The sequence below is a fragment of the Apodemus sylvaticus genome, chromosome 5, assembly GCF_947179515.1.
Source record: "Apodemus sylvaticus chromosome 5, mApoSyl1.1, whole genome shotgun sequence".
NCBI lineage: Eukaryota > Metazoa > Chordata > Mammalia > Rodentia > Muridae > Apodemus > Apodemus sylvaticus.
Window position 1 is genome coordinate 32398030 of NC_067476.1, and position 23307 is coordinate 32421336.

General features: G+C 43.7%; 1 protein-coding gene and 1 non-coding gene across 3 annotated transcripts in view; one reads left to right on the plus strand and one right to left on the minus strand.

The window, feature by feature from the left end:
* Cacnb4 (calcium voltage-gated channel auxiliary subunit beta 4) overlaps positions 1-23307 on the minus strand; it is a 251703-nt gene that overhangs the window by 76680 nt on the left and 151716 nt on the right. The window lies entirely within an intron of this gene.
* Positions 3455-3587, plus strand: LOC127686548 (small nucleolar RNA SNORA17). Its single transcript, XR_007978163.1, has one exon. It is a non-coding gene; the product is annotated as a small nucleolar RNA SNORA17 (small nucleolar RNA).

The following is a 23307-nucleotide window of genomic DNA, read 5'->3' on the forward strand; positions in this document are numbered from 1 at the left end:
GTGTCAGGACAGGCATGTTCCTCAAGCGGCCCCCAGGGAGAATCAGTTTTGCTTTTGGCTCTCATAAGCCACCTGCCTTTCTTGCCTCACAAACCCATTCCTCCATTTGCAAAGAAGCAAAACAAACAAAAACCTGAGTCTTTCTCACAGTGTTCTCTCCCTCCTCTCTCCCTCTGTCCCTTATGAGGATTCTGTATTAGTCGGACATCCGCTACTGAGATAATAAATGTGTAAGTAGAACGTTCTGTTTTGGTTCGCGGTTTTAGAGGTGTCGAGTCCATGGCTGGTTGGCCCCATTGCTTTGAGAAAATCAGTTCATCGTGGCAGGAGTGCATGATGGGAGCACACGTTGGAGCAAAGCTGCTTGTCTTATGGTCAGGAAGAAAGTCAGATGAGGAAGGATCCCATGTTCCCTTTCATGTTCACAATAACTAAAAAGCCATCCAGGAAGTCCTATCTTTGAAAGGTTCCACACCTCAAAATTAGGCACCAAACCTTTTGACAACCTACAGATTGGGAAAAAAAGTCTTCACTAACCCCACATCTGATAGAGGGCTAATATCCAAACTATATAAAGAACTCAAGAAACTAATCACCAAAAACAACCCAATCAAAAAATGGGGTATAGAACTAAACCAAGATTTCACAACTGAGGAATCTCTAATGGCTGAGAAGCAGCTAAAGAAATGTTCAAAGTCCTTAGTGATCAGAGAAATGCAAATCAAAATGACCCTGAGATTCTACCTTACACCAATCAGAAAGGCTAAGATCAAAACCACAGGGGACAACACATGTTGGAAAGGATGTGGAGAAAGAGGAGCACGCCTCGATTGTTGGTGGGATTGCAAACTGGTACAACCATTCTGGATATCAATCTGGAGGTTCTTCAGAAAATTGGAAATAGATCTACCTGAAGAGCCAGCTATACTACTCCTGGGAATATACCCAAAAGATGCCACCATGCCACCTGGCCACGTGTTCCACTATGTTCATAGCAGCCTTTTTTGTGATATCCAGAAGCTGGAAACAGCCCAGATGTCCCACAATAGAAGAGTTTAGGAACTCTTAAGATGGAGACTATACCTGACTCCAGTGGTTGTTCTGAGTCCTCTAGGATAACACCAGATAACCTCTCTGCCTCAGACCAACCTTTTGTCATGAAACCAAACTGCTATTGTTTGAGTTTGCCCTCCAGAAGCTCTTATGATATTACTTCAATGCTGGGGGGCAGGGGGAATTGGATCATGGATATAGACTCTTGTGACTGGATCAATGCCTTCCTCTTTGAGTGAGTTCTAGTTTTTCTGGGGCTGAACCCAGTAGGGGATATAAAAACATACTTGTCTTCCATTGCTATATTTTAGTTCATTCTCTCTCTTCCTACACCACTGTCTATTTCTTGCCATAACATGATGTAACATGATCCCTTCAACAGAAGTCAAGCAAATGCTGGGCTTGGGCTTCTCCCACTCTAAAACTATGAAACAGACATGGTAGGATGAACTGGAATCTCAGAACTTTGGAGAGTAGACGTAGGATAATCAAGAGTTCAAGGCCAGCCTTGGGTACATAATTCCTTTGACTCTAAACTAAAATTAGAAACAAATCAGCACTGTGAGGGAAAACAACTGTCTCTGTCTCTGTCTCTCTGTATGTCTCTGTCTCTCTGTATGTCTCTGTCTCTCTGTATGTCTCTGTCTCTCTGTGTCTCTGTGTCTCTATCTCTGTCTCTCATTACCCAGTCTGCTACAGTAATAGAAAACAGACTAAGATGCTAACATCCTCATAGCTTCTGGTGGGCACTCTTCTCCCAATATCAAGTTCTTATGAAATGTTCCCTGTGAGAGGCAGGCACTTCCAATATTTCCATGACATTTCCAATGCCAGACTTTTGACATGTATTCTGGAGTTTCTTGACAATCAGAAATTTCAAAAAGATATTAATAAAGGCAGTTGTGGTTTGTAGACCCACACATTTGGTAGCAATCACAAACCCTATTTTAAATTCCATTATTTTGAGGACCCCTCCTGAACTTTCTATGTCAGTTTCATAAAATATTGAGTCAGTTTCTAAAGGACTAAACCCAGTCAATATCCAAGATTTGTTGACTCAGCCTGCTTGCAAAATAACTTCGAGTTGGAATTTATCCATGCTCATATTTGTGAGTCTAGGAGGGTTGCCAGCTTCTGTCAGGGAACAGCACCCGCTCCTTGTGCAATACCCAGAACTGCGAAAGAAAAAAGGCCAGGCTTGCAGAGACCCCACCTTAGTACGTGTGAGATGACAGGTGGTGACTTGGGTAAAAGGGACCTCCTTATAGTACTTTGCATATTTGAAAAATTAACTACTCTAAATAAGCAAGACAAACTGCAGGCCAGACCCCAGGTTATATGTCTGGTCCCATCTAACCCCAACTGGCTGTTGCTTTCATTCTAAACATGCCTCTGATGTCATCCCTTTCCCTCTAGGTGCTGTTCTCCTGTCTTCCAGATTCCATGAGACTGCCCTTAGGTGTACCTTTCTTCCACATCACAAGAGTCCATGTCCTGCAGACCTGAGCTTCCCTTCTCTGCTCCTCACTCCTGACCTCTGGCCTATGACCTCATGTGACCCCTTGCTTGTGGACAGCTACCGGGAGCCATTCACATGGCCTTTCAGATATTGCCAGTGAGTGGAACCGGACCAGGGGCCAAGACAGTATCTAGCAGACATTCCATTCCAACCACAAAATTACCGATTCTTGGCCAGATGATCTCAGAATGGCCTTCCCAATCCTTGATGGGAAAGAGTAGTTTTTCAGCTTCAATGAAATTGTGTTTACAAAGTGGAAGAAGGAGCGAAGACTCAGGCAGAGACTGATTCCCAGGTTTCCTGTGCACCCAAACCATCCGTTTCCTCCTAAGTAAGATGAAGGATAGGATATCATCCCTGCATCCCATCAGCACCATTACTGATAAAGTAAGATTGAAGCAAAGTGGCATGTTAACACCATGCTATAGTTCTTAAATGCTCCATGAGTTTCTCTCTCTGCCCTATCCAAGGGGAATTATTCTAAAGCTCTCTGTCCAATATGGTGATGCTAGCCTACAACTCAAGAACTTTACTTAGTTGGCAGGGGAAGAAGGAGGCTCACAGCTGAGGTGAGCCTGGGCTACCAGGTAAGGTCCAGGCTAGCAAGAGCTACACACAGTAAAACACGATCTTCAAAACTAACATGCACATGCATACACACACACACAACCACACAGACACAGACACACACACACTCATGCATGTACATGCAAACACCTCTCAGTTATATTACATATATACATATGTACAGAATGTTCCTAAGGTATACATCTGTGTGTATACATGTTAACATATATGCATACATGTATACACATACATAAATATTACCACAGAGAATGTTACAATGTGATGAAGGTAAACTGTTTAAAATGTAGGAGTCCCCCTGACCCTGGAGACATTGCAGGTGTGGCTGCTGTGTCACATGTGTTTCAGTAGGTGGCAGAGAGGAGACAGACTGTGTCTACCTCTCAGTGTTCTGACCTGTGAACTTCTGAATGATTAGTAGCCTAACATTCCCTAAAAAATGAGAACCCAAGATGACCACCAGATTGGAGCTATGAGCTCAGGCAGGGATCTAGACTGAAATGACCACCAGTCTGGCACTGCACAGGCCTGGGGGTGTAGACTGCCCCAGATGACCCCTGTCTAGTGCCATAATTCACAAGCAGGGCATAGCACTCCTGAGACCACACCTGAGATGACCCTAGACACCCAAAGATCCTGGGTACCACTAAAAGAAGCAAGTAAGTGGTGGAGAAATGGAAGAGAAAGAGAAACAGAAGGATGTGGGCACAGTGGAGAGAGGCAGAAATGGAGACTCCGGGGTAGTGAAGAACAGCTTGTTGTGAGTAGTTGGTATTGCCACCTGGGACCATGGCCTGTGCTGCCATCAGGAGCCATGCCTGAGTCCACGACCCTGCAGCAGTAGGGGTCTGTTACCACCAAAGGTCAGTCAGGCATCCCTGGTCTGGGCTGCCACTTGGGGACATGTTGATGTCTAAGGGTTATATAGAATTGGCCTCATGCCTCACCTAGGCATTGTGGGAGACCTTGCCCTGGGGGGTGAGAAAGCAGGAGAGATGGCCCTTTCCCTAGCCAGCTATAGTACTTGGAAAAGCTGCCCCACATATTGTAGGAGTTGGGGGTGAGCTGGTCCTCCCACTCCTCTCCCAGGAAGGCATGGAACATGGAGAGATACCCTCCCTTGCCACCTAGAGCAGGCAGGAGAGCTGGCCCTGCCCTTCACCTGCTGCAGCACTGTGGAGAATCGGCCCTGCACCTCACTTGAGCAACACAGTAGCGCTTGCTGTGGACTGAGGATTGCAGGCAGGTCGGCCCTGCCTCTGATCTGCTGTGCAGAGCACAGATGACGGAGAGATGCCCACCTCCCCCCCCCCCTCATTCCTCACCACCTATGGCAGGCAGGAGAGCTGGTCCTGGGGTCATGAGAGTGGGAGAACTGGCCCTGTTCCTTGCTGGCTACAACACTCAGGAGAGCGGGCCCTGCACCTCGCTCACATGGGCAGCAGGGTAGAGCTGACCCTGGTTGCAGAAAGGGGGTTGGGGATGACCTAGCCCCAAGGTCATGAGAGTGGGATAGCTGGAGGGCTGACCAGCTCAGATAGTTCTCAGGCCCAGACCCAGGGCTTTGAGTTGGGCCACCCCAGCATCTACCCCATCAATGAACTGCCCGAATACATGAAGGGGCACACTCTACAGTACCAAAACCACAGGATCTCCATGACACAGGGCAACCACAGGATATCCGAGGGGAGTCTTAGTGAGTTTGCAGTACTGATAGCTTAGCAGAAGCCAGAGGCCTAGTACCAGACCAATGACTCGTTCCAATGAGCATTTGCAAACAAAGAAGTGTAGACAAAAGGGTATGCTGTTGAACACACTGTGACACACAACAGCTTCCACAATGAGACTTCTTTTTCTCTGTTGGAGGAGAGGTTGCAAGGGTGGAGGGGATGGGTCCAAGGGGAGGGGGGAGATGAGTGGAATCGGGGTGCATGATGTGAAGTTCACAAAGAATCAATAAAAAAGGTTTTTTTTAAAAAAAAAATAAGACAATAGATCACATTAATCTGTTTTAAATGTCTTCATTAATGGATGACTATTGGGCAGAAGCAGTAAATCTGCAAGACCTTTATGATCTACAGAATAAAAATAAAAATAAAATGTAAAATGTAGGAGTCCCTAAGAAATGAATAAGAGACATCTGGTGTTATTACTCTAGAAGGTTTAAGAATAGAGTCCACTTCATGAAATATGTCACATGGGCATTTTTCCAGCAAAGTTTTTTACAGTCTGTATGCTATCTGCATTTTTCACCCTTTGGGATTCTTGATCCAGCAGTATTTAGGGAGTTGGCTGTGGTGTGGATGAGCCCCTTTAGACAGGGTAAGCAAGAGTTCCAAGATGGAGTCTGTAGATGCGTTCACACAGAGCTCAACCTTCCATCCTCCGTCACTGTGCCTGTGGCTCCTCCTCATCCGGATCTCTTGGGATCCCTTGCCTTCACCTGTGCTCCCTTAGCCAGTGGAGTCCTTGGCTCCTGACTACCATTTAATAGTTCTGATTGGACAAGAGTCCTAATTAATCACTTAAAAGTTACGTGCACTCTAACGCTGTCAGAAGCATTTTTATCATTTGCCGATTCGTGGAAAGAACAATAGAAGAAGGTGCTGTTAGCTGACACAGCTCATGTGTCTGGCAGTCACATGACTGAGACAGCACAGTCCCTTAATGTTGAAGAATGTAGGTCATGCTTTCATTTGAATATCTGAAACAACTTCTAAGTATCCTTTAACAATAAGCTTCTAAAATCGAAGAGCCATGCCTCAAACTTGCAGAGCATCATTTAAAATCTTATTATATTCATGATTTTGCTACTGAATGAACTCCACAAGTCACTCACAGGAAATACCCGTTACTATGGAATCACATCCATTAGCAGTGCCTGAGAGCTTTGAATATCATTAGGCACTGTGCACACTGCATTTGAATCCAAAGAAGCAGAATTAGATGAGTTGCTTCTAAGATTACTAAACTTCCAAACATAATAATAGGATAAGGGGGTTGGGGGATGGTGAGGAGGCTGGGCCCTATTCCAGAGAATCAGCCTTAGAGGATCACAGGACTGAGGTAAGGAAATGGTTAACTCCAAGACATACTCTGATGTTAGAACTGACAAGCACACTGATGGGTTAACATCGCGGTAAGGAGTTTAGCCTAAATTCTCAGAGAAATAGAGCTGAAATTCACTGAGTGAGGAGAAGCCAAAAGAAAATCAGGTTTGAGAACACTGGGAGATGAAATTCCCAGGGCAAACTGGTTTTTTCTAATGGGCAGCCATGTGGGGATAGCGTAACGGGCGGTTGAAACTCAGGCACGTGGTCGAGGCTGATGTGATAACTTTGGAGACATAAATAAAAGAATGTGTAGAGAGAGAAAGAAAATAAATGGAAGGATTGCATCCTGGCTCACTCCATGATTTATGTGTCAGAAGAGAAGGCATTAAGTACCTGAGAACCTTAATGGCCAGAGGGAAGCCAAAGGGAGGACTGGATCTGAAACCACAAGCCTGGGTCCCTCACATTCAGATCCTAGCTTACGTTTGCACGAACATTTATGAGGAGGGGGAGCAGGGGGAGAGGCTCCAAACTAGAAGAAAATCTCAAGACGAGACAAAAGGCCTTAGGGAGGGGAGGGGGCAGTAAGACAGGTGACATGAAAATGGAAGGCCCATGGGGGGCGGGGTGGTAGAAAGGATCAGGGTGGGGCAGGAGGATGAAGATAATCAATTGAAACAAACTTTGCCTGAAAATACTGTAACGAAACCCAACATGGAACATGCTAATTACATTCTTAATGAAAAAGTATACACTCAATAGAAAATATGTCCTTGTGCAAAGACTATGCCCAAGGGGGGAAAATAATTCAAAGAACGATGGCAAAACACTGAAACCTTATTTTGACTTTATAGCTTGTCTTCATTTCCATCCATTATTAACGTAGTATCAGCAGTCTGTTGCTTCATGGTCCATGGGAATTGTATTTTATATCTCATAGGGATAGCTACAAAAACCTTAAGACACCATGCTCACCACTGTTGCCAAGGTGGTTTTATAAGTGGGCTAGATTTCAAGTGATTATGATATTGACACAGGAACATTCAATCCAGCTGCATATTTTATGGGAGAAACGTAGACTGCTCCATTCCTTTTCTATACATAATACCTTATTAACCAATATTATCAGAGGTGAGTCATTTTCATTGTTTAAATTTAATAGATCCAGTGAGAAGTTGTAACTCTTATAACACTGCACAGACTTTTGGAGCCTAAGAAGTGTAAAGGTTATAACTAAAGAGAACTTTTGTAGTGGTATGCTTTATTTTTACTTAAAAATTAAAATGTAGGGGACTGGAAAGATGGCTCAGCAGTTAAGGGCACTGACTACTCTTCCAAAGGACCAGGGTTCAAATCCCAGCAACCACATTTCAGCTCACAGCTGTTTGTATCTCCAAGATCTGACACTCACATAGACATATGTGCAAGTATGCTACGTATGCACATAAAATAAAGGTAAAAAACTTTAAAAAATTAAAATGTAATTTTAGCTTGCCTTTATATTAAATTAATAATAATATTTTACCAGATAAAATATTATTACTGATAATTATATCATGTGTTCCTTATGTTGCCCAATGTTTTATTTGACATTGTCCTGAGAAGGAGCCCATAGGCTTTACCAGACCATTAACTTACTCCCCGCACAAAGGAGCGAAGAACACCTGCTGAAATGGAAGGGAGAGACGGACAAGGGGAGGAGGGAGCACATCCACCCAGGATGTTCTAATATGGGAGGACTAGAGGACATCTGTATTGCAAATGAGAGTGATTCAGTAGAGATGGGGGAGACTGGCAGCGTAAGAACAAGGAGAACTGCTGAAGCTAGGTCCCGAGTAGGCAGGAGATCAATCGAACGCACTACAGGCTGGGGTTGGGCAGACAGGTGCACAGTCATTCTCGAAGCCACGGGAGGAAGGCGGAGGCGGGTAAGGAAGATGCGCGGACAGGCTGGCTACATCAGGATTCTTTTCTCATTGCTTCTGCCTTTTCATTAAAATGAACTACAAGGTCATCGGTAGAGAGGAGGAGGGGAGAGATGCCAGGGCTCAAGGGAAGAAGAGAAGGCATGGATGGAACAGAAGAGGAGGAAGGACCGGTGATCGGCAGTGGAGCTGATGAGCAGCAGCACAAAGGCAGGGGCTGTCTCTAAGGATGACGATGGGAGGTGAGCTCGCATAATTGTCTTGCTCTGCTCTCATCCAGCTGTGGGTGCTAAGTGGGTGGAGTGCTGAAGACAACCATGACTGTGCAAGGGAAGATGACGGCACAGGAGGATGGCACCATTGCCCTGTACTGCCTAGGTGAACTTGACCAATCCGGTTCATTCTCTCTATCTGCGGCTCCCTGCCCCGCTTCTTTCTTGTCAGTCAAACATGAAGAAGAGAGAAATTGTCACACGCATGGAAAGAGCATGGCGTAGAAAGGCAGGAGGGGGAGAGGAGAGACTGAGTTCCCAAGAGAGAGTCAGCTTGACTGTGTGTGGTGATCATCACAGAGAAACAAGATGGGGTCTGGTGTTCAGCCTGACGGGAAAGCCTTGTTCTAGGCTGCCTGGATATGGGAGCATGGACAAACTGCCTGTACAGAGAGAAATACAACCAAACAGGACTCACGTATTGCCTAAGCTTTAAACATCTTATTCTTACTGACTGTGGACTTCTGGATGGAAACATTATCCTGCACTGTGATGGCTGATCTCAGGTGTTAACTTGACACATCGGGAAGAGGGAGCCTCACCAGGAGACCAGCCTCCATCGGATGGGCCTGTGAACACGCCCATGGGAGCATTCTCTTGACTACTATTTGATGTAGGAGTGCACAGAATATTGTAAGAGGTACTAACCTTAGGTAGATGTACCAGAATATATAAGAAAGTTAGTTGAGCAATCTAGGGAGAGCAAGTATATAGCATTCCTCCAAGGCTTCTGGTTTGCTTCCTGCCTCTGGGTTCTTGCCTTACATTCCTGCCCCTGACTTCCCTCAGTGATGATGTCTCAGGAGTTATAAGACAAAATAAAAATCACTTCTTACCCAAGTTGGTTTGGCTCAATGTTTCATCACAAGAACAGAAAGCCAGCTAGGACAAGCCCTTTCTGCTTCTCGGATTAAATAACAGATGCTTAAATACTAGAGTAAATGGAAGCAACTGGAATGGCTATAGGGTAACAGAACCAAAGCCAGCCCAGGGCAGACCCTTTGGACCAGGATCATGCCTCATTTATCCCCATGTTTCTGTGTTGTGCCTTCTAGGAAATCTGGTCTACCCAAGGAGTCAGGAAGGGAGGTGGAAAATTAAGATTGGAACCTGGAATTCCTACATCTGTAGCCAAACAGTTGGAGATAAGCAACAGAGAGACAACAATTCCCAATAGTTTCAGATAGCATCTCTGTGGACCTGGGGACCTCAAGACAAGCAATGAACACTTAATGAGAATTGGTATAGAACCTAGTTAGTTGCTGGTTTGTGTTAACCCATAGTTTTCCTCTGCATAACAAAGAACTCAATAGAAAACATCCCACTCACGAATGATTTTTAAATCAACTGAATTCTCAAAGCATCCTGACATTTCCTGTTCCTGTGTGAAGAAAGTCTTCCCCTTTGCTCATAAAATAACTGAAAGGCCATCCACTGCCCTAGGGTGTGCACACTCAGCATTATAGACACTACACAACGCCCCACGTGAAAAATATGAATCACAAACAAAGCATAAATAGGGGTTTTTTGGAACAAATGTTTCAAAAGTCATCCCCAAAATCACGTGGAAAAAATAAAATTGAGTTTAAAAGAGAAAAAAAGAAAAGAAACAAGAAAACTGTAAAGTGGAAAAAAATGAGTGGAGAAACATATTCTATCAAATTTTAAAATTATATATTACAAAGCTACAGTAATTTTACAGTCTGATCATAGCACAAAAACAGACAAATGACCACAAATTCAGAACTCATATATGCCATGTATATATGGTATGTTTGAATATGGTAAATGAAGCCTTTCAAAATGGAGGCTGGGCAGACACAGTGAATGATAAATGTTGCCGTGGCTGGTTGGTACCAGAATTAAAAGGTTAAGATAGATCTTTATTTATTAATCTCATAAAATTTTCATATAGATTGAAGATCTAAATGGAAATAAAATTAAAACAAAGGTCATGCCGTAATCAAGTTTTTTTTAAATCAGTAATAATGAACCATGACCCAGATTCCAGAAATACAATAGTTGTGAATAAATTTTTAAATATAATTTTAGTTGTTGCGTGAAGAGTCTTGCCATGTTGCCTAGGCTGGCTACAGTCTTTGCAAGTCAGGCTATACAGCTGCCCCAGCCTCCTGAGGAGCTGGCCCTGCAGATGTGTGCCATCCGACTTCATGGGGCTGTGTGAAGGTGTTCCCTGTGGTGCAGACTGTACTATCACAGCGCTGAATCTGTGTCAAAGTGCCTGTCTTCATCAGGGTTTCTATTCCTGCACAAACACCATGACTAAGAAGCAAGTTGGGGAGGAAAGGGTTTATTCAGCTTATATTTCCACACTGCTGTTCATCACCAAAGGAAGTCAGGACAGGAACTCAAGCAGGTCAGGAAGCTGGAGATGATGCAGAGGCCATGGAGGGATGTTCCTTACTGGCTCGCTCAGCCTGCTCTCTTATAGAACGCAAGACTACCAGCCCAGGGATGGCACCACCCACAATGGGCCCTCCCACCCTTGATCACTAATTGAGACAATGCCCCACAGCTGGATCTCACAGAGGCATTTCCTCAAGGGAGTTGCCTTTCTCTGTGATAACTCCAGCTTGTGTCAAATGCACACACAAACCCAGCAAGGCCCGTGCCCATCAGCCAGGGGTGGGGAAACGGGTTACAGCAGAAGCCAAAGCGGGCTAGACAGCAGGAGCTGGTAAGGATGGAGCAGGTCTAGAGGCAGCCATAAGTCAGGATGCTAGAGGTATGCTGCTGAGTGGAGAAGGAAAATTCTAGAAGGTTCTGTACCCCTTCAGTCTCAGGCCGATTAATTTTTAAATATATGCATCTACCTACATCTACATATCTGTCTTTACATGTATCTCTATGATTTACATTATCGTTTGTTACATAAAATACATAGTATTTTGCACACATATTCTGTCACAAGCTTCTGAAGAGGAAGAAAAACAAACACGGCAATATTATATCCAAACAAGCCCAGCTTCTGTCTCTCCAATTCTAGTCACGTCCCATTCCTTGTCAGTTAAAACATATAACCCTGTAAGCTCACGTCCTGCCCGTGTGCTCGCAGGTTATCCCAGGTCACTGCAGTGCACCAGCTGGCTACTGACCATGAAAACAGAGCCAGTTTATATGACTGATGCTAACCAGTGGTTAGAACACAATGTCTGGTGCCTGTCGGTGAGGTTTCTACACACAGAATATGCCCTGAAATTGCCCTAAAGTGGAGGGTGGCATGACTCTAGGCTTACCTATAAAAGGCAGGTTATCTTTAGTCGGCTCTAATTATTTTTTTTTTTTCTGAAGAGCCTGCTTGTCCAGTCTAATTGGGAATTGCATTTGGAATGCGTGACAGACGAAGGCTTATTCTCAGCCCACAAAAGGAACAATGCAACAGCAAATTAGTGAGACTCAGGCATCATTAAGTTAAGGGCTCCAAAGATGCTCCCAGCCTCATTTTGAAGCTCCGTCTCGGTCCCTGGCAGTCTTTTCGTGCTTTCCCAAGGCAGGCGAATGGCATCAGAGCAGGAGTGAGTGGGCCAGCTCACTGCCACACTCCAAGGCCCTCCCAGACATTTGTGTCTGTGTTAAGAGCTGACATGTTGTCCTTGCTACTGTTGCCTGTATAAACAGTGCATGTCGGAGTTGCACAGTAAGAAGACAAAGAGAGGTTCCCCTTCACCTCCACTCATCATCGGTAGCCATAGCTCAAACGGGAGAAGTGGCGATCTAAATTTCCACCAGCAAGGGAAGCATCGAACACTTGTGGGCCACCCACATCTTCAGCAACTCTCAGAAAGAAACAGCTTTCCTTGCGTGACCTGGGAGCAGGAAAAGGACCTGACAGGCAGGATCTCATCTCTGTGGGAATAAACAGCCCAAGCTGACAGGTGTATTCACACATGACTGAGCAGGGAGGAAAGGTGGAGAGGGTGACAACATGCTGGAGACACTACTTTGGTACTAGGAGGAGACAGTGGGAGAGAGCAGGGGAGGCAGAGGAGAGATATATTTTTTTTTTTTTGCTTTTGTATTTAGTTGTTAGAGTAAACACAAATTACCTCTGCACCTAAACCATTCTAACGTCGCAGGGAGGGTATCTTAAGAAGATGATAAAACCGAGCTACTGAGCAAGGACGCATATCAGAAGCAAGCCTGCACTGACACAGCAGGTTGTTTACCAAATTAGAAGGCCACGGATGATAGGTGACTCCAAAATTTGGAAAGATCCAATTAAGAGCAGTCTGTAAATGCCACCACAGTGAGGGGACTTTGCCCCAAATGCTAAAGGTTCTAAAAGCCTTTAATGACTAAGTGTGTTAAAGTAGGCTGAAAAAAAAATCTAACCCCAGCTCCTCAGAACTGGACGTTTAGAAGTATGGTCCCGAAGGAGACAGTCAAGCTATGTTTGAAGTTCACACCCTCCCTTGGTATGTATTTGTGTCTTTTTCCTAAGCCTCACTTTTAAAACCCAAGCTTACCTCTACAGGAAACCTCTCCGTAATAAACTCCAACTTCACACAAAAAAAGGAGAGCACTTAGCACATTTATGAAAAGGAGAAGCTTGGGATGGGGGAGATGCCCCAGTCTGTAAGTGTGCTTGCTTTGCAAGCATGAGGACTTGAGTTCAAATCCCCAGCACCCACAGAAAAAGCCAGGCATGGCTGTGTTTGCCTACAGCCCTAATGCTGTGGGGCAGAGAAGGCAGGCCCCCAAATCTCACTGGCCAGGCAGCCAAACCAACAACAGCAAGATTTCAGTTTAATCCCACACTGAGGCAATAACTCAGAGACGAACCCAGGGAGGTCCTTGAGTTCCCAGCTCTGATCTCCACATACACACGTGTGCGCATACACCTATAGAATTACGAAACAGTGAGATAAAGCTATGCCAGAAGAAAACTGTCATGGCGCCACAAACCAAGCCAGATCCAGGCTACCCAAAGCTGAAGGAAGGAAGGACCCTCCCGTAGCCAGATTTCCTTTTCAGTATTAAACATCACGTCTGAAAGCAACTTGGTAGAACAGGACTTTGTTGGCTTAGAGGGTACAGTGCAACATCAGAGGAAGATAATGCAGGACTGAAGCAGAGACCTTGGAGGGATGCTTCTTACTGGCTTGGTCCCCCTAGCTCTGACCCCCAACTTTCTTATATATTCCAGGTCAAATATAGTCGCGCCATTCTGAATGAACTGCGTGCTCCCCCACCAATCAGTAATCAAGAAAATGCCAGGCAGACTTGCCTGTCTGATGAAAGCTTTTCCTCAGTTGAGGTTCCCTTGTCCCAGATAACCCTCGGCTGTCTGTCGACCAAAAAAACCTAACCAGCACAGGTCCTTCCCTTTCTGGTTTTGGAAGAGGCTTTCCCTGCCAGTCCCTTAATGTTGGGATTCCCAGTCTCCAGAACATTGAAACAATACATTTCTTCATTCTAAGGACCCCAAGTGGTGGCACTTTATAATTGTAACCTCTCCCAACAAGTACGGTTATTGTAGGATCCTGTATTGGGAAATGTAGGGATCTACATTTCCCAAGGAAACGTAGAAACCTGTGTCTCAGCCTCAGCCTGACAATATATTTTCCCAGAAGTTAGTGTGCTACTAGCAGGATTATATTCTCTGATTGTCCTGTGGGCACAGGCTAACTCTTCAAACAACAGTGAGGCATCCTGATTAGTCTCATTCTCTAATACAGATTTTTATTTATTTATTTGTTTGTTTGTTTGTTTATTACTTAACGGGGCATCAAACAGGCTTCACTCACATTATATATAAGCCTTGAGTAGTTTTATTGTTCTTCTCACTTGCCTTTTTATAGATAGGAAAGTGCTGCCCCAAAACACTAAGCCGTGTCTAAGAGAACAGGCAGTGCAGATGGGCGATGCATGTATACATGCTCATGTGTCTAAGCTCAGATATACACTAGTCTAGTCTGTGAAAGAGAGAAGTGAACATGGCATGACAGAGTGCTTCACCTCTTAATGGATCATGTACCAGAGATGGTGCCAGGGGCTTTGCAAGCATGGTTCCATTTGTCTATTCTACATCATAAAGGCCCAAAGACAACAGAAGCTTATCGGTAAGGAATGACAGATTCGAACCTTATTGAAACCCATATTTATGCCACTGAACAGATGGGTTCAGTCAGGAAAGATTTGCTGTGTAAGCATGACATTCTGAGTTGGGATCTCCAGCTCTGAGGTAAAGAGTTGGACTTCTTGATATAATCTGGCTTTGGGGAGACATAGGAAGGAAGATGCTGGCCAGCCAGTCTAGCTAGATACATGATCTCCGGGCTCATCAAGAGACCGTGTCTCAAAAAAAAAAAAAAAGTATTCCAGTAGTTTAAAAGTGATGTAAACTACTTTACTTGAAGATGCTGAGATAACTCCAAAAACCTCAAGTTATTTTGTATTTACAATGTTTTATTCCTAACTGTCAAACCTATGGTGTTAATAAGGATGTGGAAACTGGGACAAGATTTGAAAAAAGATGGTATTGATTAGTCTGTTAGTCTACATGGTAGGATGTATTCTTTTACTCGGTGGAAACATAAAGGTTTCCCTTCAAGGAATATGGAGTGCTCAGAGAAGGGGGAGATGGATTGCTTTCTCAAAGACTGTTATTATCCTTTTGCTCCAATTTCCCACAGACTCACACCTACACAAACTCCCAGGGTAGTATAGGTCAGGTTTGCAGAAGCTCATTGAAAAACTATTAGGCAGGCTCTCCAGAACAAAGGGAACCAACAAGCATACATAGCTCTATTAACTTTAATATTTCTAAGAAATAGCCAGTTAGGCAAGTTGGTGCACCGTAAACTGAAGATGAGAAATAAGTATTCATGAATGTTTCTGGGCTGTTTGGCCGGAAATGTAGGCAATAAATGCAGCTTCTGCACGGTACTGGAGGTGGGGGGAGATCAAACAGCTCGAGGTTAGTAATTCTTAACTAAAAAATTCTGGGGGAGCATTCAAATCTGTTGGTTACACACAGGAGTATGGCTCTCTGGCAAGGGAAGGTCAGATTTGGGCTACCAAGAACATTCAAAATCGCAGAACATTCTCCTTTTAGCCTATTCTTTAGGGACTATTAATCCATGACCTTCCCCCATGAGCTAAGGCTGTCAAGGAAGTTCTGTGTAGAAAATCTTCACTTGGATCCTTCCCACTCTGCAGAGAGTAAGAGGTTCCAGGCACCATGAGAAGGAACCGTGCTGGCTCCTGCTTCTGTGAATTCACACATTCTGTTCTCAGAAGTCCCACAATGTTTGATGCTTTGGCCATTGTGTATTAACTGCTTCCTTTGGAGATTAAAAAAAAACAGCCATCCTGGAGCAGACTGGCCCTAGAAGGCTTCTTTGCCTCCTTGGGTAGGTCCCAGGCCTGGGCTACCTCTCATTAGAAAAGCATGGTGGCTAAGAATTACATCATCAGGCACAAATTAGATTATTTCCCTGAAGATATTTTACTGGGTCTAATATGAACCAGGAATTCCACTAAAAAAAAATACAAAAAAATGAAAAGCAAACAAACAAAATCCCAGATAGTCCTCTACTTCCAAGATTATGGTACTCACAGGGCTTCCGGGGTGTAACTTACCAAAGGTGCTTCAGGTGATTTATGGGAGACCATTGCATGAGAGCGAATCTGGTATGGCCATGTGTCCCAGGGAATATAGAGTCTTCCATGTAGGGATGAGAGGAGGCTCCTCAGAGAATACACATGGTGTAATAGAAAAGGCACAGACTACTCATGCACCCAGTGTCAGCAATAACTAAAGTCTGCTCTACAATCCTATTTGGAAACCAGCAAAAAAATCTTAGTTCGGTGGTTTCTTCTCAGTAAAAGTCCAGGCAGCTGTATCAGACAGCCTGTAAACCAGGAAGGCTTTTTTTTTTTTTTTTCTCTTTGCTGTCCCTCGAACCTTCCTGCCAGTCACAGGGCCAGTTTCTTCAAGGGTAAGTTACCAGGTAGAGTTTTGTTTCCTTGTGATTTAATCAACCAGGATTTGTAATGAAAACAGAGATCTCTGGGAGGGAGTCTGCATTAAGCCTTTTCTACATTAAGAAGAGAGATTACTTCTCAGCCTGAAATAAAGGGAAAGGAAGAGAGAGGGGGAGCAGGGTATTGAGACACCCCCCCCCCAGGAAGATGAGAAATCTTTCTCAGTTGGCTTTTACTGGACACATTTTGCATGTGGACGATATAGACAAGACTCTGGACTGGTGTCAGGTTAGCTAATGGAGAAGTGGGGGCAGGGTGTGGAATCCCCCAAGAAACAGGGGCGACATTTTTGAGTCTGCACTCTAAGAAACGTTTGTTGGTCCAGGGTCACTTGTGGCCGCTTCCCTGAAGACCTTGTGGACTCTCGGTGACTTGTGGAACACGTAGCAGAACAACGGAATCCCATGCCATGGTGTGTAGTAGGATCTGACAGGACCTAATGGCTACTTACCTGATGGTCAGAAAGGCCAAAGCCCAACTTCTAATATGAATATTGTCACCTGATTTCAAGGCTGAGGAGCATCTTAGTATGGAGTTCATTTCTATGACATCTTTATAATAAGTGCCATCTTTATAATAAGTGATCAGAGCTGTCCAGCCTCCATCCTAACACCTGGAGGACCAGAACTCGTCTGCTAATTTTTTGAAAGCTCTAAAATTTTAGGCGTATATTTATTGCTGCTGCTATTGTTGTTGTTGTTGTTGTTTTTAAATCTGTCTCTGAGACACTTCTCCACTCCCTTCAGGTATCTCCAATACCTTCAATTCTTTTCAAACAAGCCACACTGCTTTCACATGTGACATCCACAGAAATATCTGAAGACAGCTTTCTGGTCCCCAGAATATTACATGTACCAGAAATGTTAGGTATTAAACACGGTGCATTTGATTTGTAGAAATTCTAAACATTTGCCCAGAAACTATGAGTCAACAAGAATAAAGCCTTGACAGAAGACCTTTCTCAAGTAGACTAATACATTAAAATGGTACCTGACCAACCAATTGAGCTTTGCCTAGCAGATATGAGAACATACAGAATATATCTAAAAAATCATGGCTCACAATCATCTGTATAGCTCATGTACTCATATACATACAATAAAAATAAATCTTTAAAAATAAAAATAAAAAAATAAAAAATTAAAATAAAAAATAAAAAATTAGGGGCTATCAGTCAAAACAATTCTTAAATATTCATTCCCTTCTTTCTCGATAGATATTTTGCATATGCTTTGTAGAAGGAATATGACCTGTAACATTTTGAAATCTTGAGTCCAACTTTGCAAAATTACCCTGTCCCCAAGACCTGAGAAGAGAATGTTTTCTCTTCTTTTTTTTTCTCCTCAGGATCTTCCCAGAATGCTTTTCTGTACAAGTGTAGTGGTGGAGCTAGGAAGGAATAGACCTTCCTCAGTGTGTATAACTGGTTCTTAGACATTTCGTCTTCATCTTAGGTTAGATTTCTAGAAGTAAAGCCTTTCTTATTATTTCAGAATCTTACTTAGCTGTGAAAATGTCAGTAAGAATAAAAGATCAACGCCAGAGACGCATCCATGTGTGGTAGCACATGCCTACAACCCCAGGGCCCAGGAGGCCAAGGCAGGAAGATTAAAAGCTCAGGGCCAGCCAAGCTCACATAGTAAGTTCTAAGCCAGCTTGAGCTATAGAACCAGACACTGCCCCAAAGAAAAAGGAAAATCAACAAATGCTAAATACTTTAAAAGGCTAAAAAAAGGTCATCTGAATTATGAGTAAAGTTAAGCCATTGTTCTTTCGCTTCTGGATGCTGGTCCCACCCCTGCCCCACGAACACGCAAAAGCATGCACACCCTGGAAGTCCTTTGTGTTTTAGCTCATGCTGGAAGTGTGTGTAGCGTGGCTGCACACACAGCCTCAGCTCTCTGGGAAGTACAATTCAAGACGGCAGGACCATGTGGCCTAGAGCTGGCACTGTTCTGTGCTGAAAGAGGAGATGGAGGACTGCCAGACAGCCTGTATCCCATCAGCTCTGGGCTCCTTATCAGGGCTCTTCTGATCTCCCTTTCCCACCTGTAACACAGATAAGATGCTTCCCTCTGCATCCCAGCTCCCCAGTGGGGATGCCCAAGATGCTCATCTTTTGGATTTTCCCCTTTGCCTTTGTTGCTGTGGGCACCAGCCTTCAGGAACATCCACGCTGCCTTGAGGGAAATTACCACTAGCAGACAGAAAAGAAGCCTATATCTAGATTTTCCTTCCAAAGTTGCCTTACTTTTGTTCTGAAACAGGGTCTGAGCTTAGGGGAGATTGGCCGGGGTCCTGAGACAAGCCCTAAGGGCCCTTGTGAAAGTGACACGGAACTGTCCTGGGCTGAGAACTGGGGTGCTCCTTGCACAGCCCAAGGCTATGCGCTTCTCTAGCAGGTAAGGAATCTGTACCTGCTGAAGGTACCGCACTTGTGAATCAGCATCCAAAGTACCTGCTCACAACCCTAGCAGGTACTGAACAATGTGAAATTCATCCTTCTCTGAACGTTCCTTTGAAAAACTCCCAAACAAACTATACAAAAGCAAGGAATTAAGAAGCACATAATAGCCAAGTTGTGGTGGTGCCTTTAATCCCTGTGCACTGGGAAGCAGAGGCAGGAAAATCTCTGTGAATTCAAGGCCAACCTGGTCTACAGAGCTAGTTCCAGGACAGCCAGGATTATGCACAGATAAATCATGTCTCAAAAAACCAAAAGCAAAACAAAACAAAACAAAAAAAAGCAAAACAAAAAATATGCACACACACACAAAAAGAAGCACATAATAAAAGGATCTTTTGTATTTCTTGAAGCAAAAGGCATAGACTTTTAGTAAGAATGGCTGCTAGCTGATAATTTTATATGGTTTTGTTAAAAAACCTTTTCCACTCCTACATTATACTCTTGCTAATTTTGAAATTGATATAGAAAAAGTAAATTATTTCAGGTTAATAAAATTCCCCCAAATAATGGTAACCAGAATACCTTTTTCTTTCTATTCATTCTGGGACTCATGGACTAGTATTCTCCACACTTACAGAGGGTCTTCCTACTTCAGTTAGCTATAGCTAGGAAGCCCCTCACAAACATGCCTAGAAGTTTGTCATCGTGGTGCTTCTAGATACTATCAAGTTGACAATCGATTAACTCTCACTAGTAGAGATCTGCTAGTGTTTGGATCAGGGATAGCCTCAGAGGTCCATGTATTGAAAGTTTGTTTCCCATCTCGATACTACTAAATGGTAGTGAAAACTTTTAACAGGCAGTGTTGTGGGAGGTTTAAGGCACTGGGGGCAGGGTAGAGAGAGGTATTGCCATAGAGAGAGACTACAGAAAGAGAGTCTGAAGGAGCCATCTTCCATGTTCCTCTGCCATAGTACGTCATCACAGACTTGTATAAGGCTTTAAGAAGAACACAGTGGCAGCTATAGGACATACCTGTAGAGCAGAGATCAATGCCTTTATCAAATAGTGGTAGGATGATAAAGGATCTTGGAAGATTGACATTTGCACAGCATTTCATTACTGTGCCCATCACTAGGTGGTCAAAACAGGGACTGCAGTGACTCTTGTATCAAAATAGCACTTGGTCTGACTTTGCTAACTTTCTCCATCTCAGAGATACTACAAGAAATCCTACTTGTAAATTTTGTGCACAGATTCAGAAAAAGGTATTTGGTCTCTAAATAACAGCATGGGAGAGTCTAGTTCTTTTAGAATAAGACTTCATTCAATCCACAACTTGGGATTTCAAAGAAAAAAATATATGAGCTATGTTTACAAATCCATTTCAAAGGAAGTGAGTAACTGGTCATTAGTCACAGCACATTTATGGAGGAAACATAGGTTTTCACATCTGGTCGCTGATGGCAAAAGTTCATTTCATTCTTTCCTGTGCCCAACTGTGTCACGCAATGTTCAGACAAGACAAAGCATCTTAAGGTAATATGCTAGTCTATGTATTCTAAAAATCAGTGTTGGAGTTAAGGGAGAGGAGATGAGTGCTGGTTTCCTGGAGACATTCTAACAGTTCTGGGAATAGTATCATTTTGAATGGCAAGATTAAAAACATAGAGGGAGGTTTCAGATAGAAGGAACAAAAAAATGGACTCATCGTAGCATGACTGCTAGGTAGCAGGGAACTCACCTTGATTCCCACGCTCTTCATTTCTCCTGCAGCTCTGAGAACTCCTAACTAGGATTCCCCAAGACCTTTAGCACAGTAAGAGATACGAATACGGTGATGGGTGGATCTGAAATGCCCACCAATGCCACATTTCAGGCAGGAGGACGCTGCCCTGGTACTGTGCCTCTGGCTCTGAAATGCCCTCCTCAAGTAGCTTTGAGGAGGGCATCAAAACTTGGCTGTAGCCTTAAACAGTACGAATGATCACATTTAAGGTGGGTCATGACTGCTACAGGAGAGCATCCTCGTAGAATAATGCCTACAAAATCTATGAGAGGTTTCTTTTGCCTGGCATGATGGCTACATAGGAACAAGATGGGGTCCAATACAGATAAATGTATTTCTGAGAAAGAAGAACAAATAAATTACCCAAATAGTCACGAGAAGTATGACAAAGGCAGCATGAATATTAATTAAAAGGGATCATGGGGGTTAGTTAATAAGACTTTACTATTAACCCCACTCTCAAAAACTAAAGTAGACCAGGGTTCAGATCCAGACACCACATGGTCGGGAGAAGTAAGGTACTTAAGAGACTCAGGTGGAGAAAATGGTAATGGGACATTTGGGGGAGCAACAGGCAAAGGGGCAAATGTTTACAGAGTAGTAGCCCTTGAAGGAGAAGTTTCAAAAGTTCAAAGGGCAATTATAGTAGACCCCAGTTTTATCTGTATTTCAGAAAGACATTTTTGAAAAGTAGATGAAAATGGAAAGCTGCCTGTCAAATGCAGCATTAAAATTTCTCCTGAATGATGGTTTATGTAGGACATTGTCCTAGGGTATAGAATTAGACTTCCCAATGTCCTTTTCCATATTGATATTCTGTAATGCGAAGCAATGAAAAAAAATCTAGGAACAACTCAAAGATGATATTTGGTTGTGAGCTTGGCCTTTAATGGCTGAACCATTTCTCAGTCCAATTCAGAGACCATTTAGAAGAATGTTCCTACATTCAAAAAGAAGCCGGAACTCAGGAGAGGTTAAAGTTAGTCCTGAGTCCTCGGGTCTAGTCTGGTAAATAAAACAGAGCTACTACAGGAGTCAAGCAGGAGATTACCATAGAGATATCTGTGAAAATAGCTGGAGCAGAAACATAAGGAATGAGGGAAAAGGAATAAAACCCAGGAAGTCAGATGGGTCTGAGGCCAGTGGGGAGATCATGCTGTGTTGGTTAATATTAATAGAAGAGGTAAATATAACAATATGTCACATGAGAAAAGCTGACAGGATTGTCACTAGCTACTTATAGGAGATAGAAGAATAAGGCTGAAACTAGGAGAAAGCACCTCAAGAAAGAAAGTATGAAATGAGAACAAAGATAAAATTCTAAAATAAAACTTAGAAAAGATCACGTCCTAAGAATTTTTATGTAGGAAGGACTGTGTGGTTAGAAGACTCCAGACAACAATCAATAAAGTTATCAGTCTGTTTTCTGTTACCAAAATGAAATTCGGTTGGAATAATTTTATAAAGGAAAGCAGTGGCTTCTGTGCAGCGAAAGGCTCCACAGAACCGCAGTTGCTTGCTGCCCGGCTGGTCAGCGAAGGTCAGTGGTCGTGGGCGCAGGGCCTAACTGGACCCTGTGTCGCCTTGGTTCCACCGCTGATGGCCCTTCAGCTGGAGCAGCCACTGCTACCGCCGCCGCCGCCCGCCGCCGCCGCCGCCGAGAAACTCCTCTTGATTACTTTCTAGCTGCTGTGATAAGAGACTCTGAGTAAAACAACTTAGGGAGAGGGAGCTCGAAGTTCCAGAAGCCTCTGAGAGGAAGAGAGGGGTGCACAGAAAGCCACAGGAAGCCACTTACTTTTTTTTTTTAAATTAGAACAACGCTCATGCTAACTAAGTCAGAGGTTCTAAGAGAATCACCTCACCTTCAGGGACTTTCCACTTCACTCTGTGCACTGAAGCTCCCTCCCTATCAATCCCACATGGCAGAGCAAGGCTCCCAAACGAGAAACCCAAGAGAAACGCCCAGACACACCTAAACCATACCAGAAATATCCAGGAAATGAAAAACTGCACCAAACAGCTGTCCTGGAGTCTAAGATCTGCTGTGTCGAGATCATCAGTAATGGAAGAAGCAATTCATTGTGGAAGAGACACCCATTTGGGCACACCACAGTAGCTCTGCTCCCAGTGGGTGTGTTGGATTTTCTAAGAACTGTGCGTTACACAGGTGTACGTTCTGGTTAGATGCCCAGAACATTCGCATGCAACAATGGCACCCACGGTCTCAATTATGGATTTGAAAAACTGAACCATAAACAGGTAAGTTAAAACAATACTACATTCTTCATTTAATGCCACTGTGTTAGTAGATCACTGTACAAAACTATCAATTTAAATATCAAACCATGTCCCTCTGAATTCATGCATTGAAACTCTCGGTTCCTGTAATTGGAAGTAGTGTATTCTTACTTGTTCTGAGATAGGTAGCTCAGTTTGACCTTAAACTCACTGGGTGCCCCACTCTGGCCTCAAACTCATGGTTGTCTGACCTTTGTCTTCTAAGGTCTAAGATTGCATGCCTGTACCATCATGCCTGACTGAAGCCCTAACTATACTATGACTGCATTTGGGGAAGAGTTAAATGAGGTCTTAAGAAAGAGGTCCTGATCTAATAGATATCTGTCCTTCCAGGAAGAGGAAGAGAAATCACAGGACTCTAGGAGCGTGTTCGTGGAGGAGCACAGGAAAGTG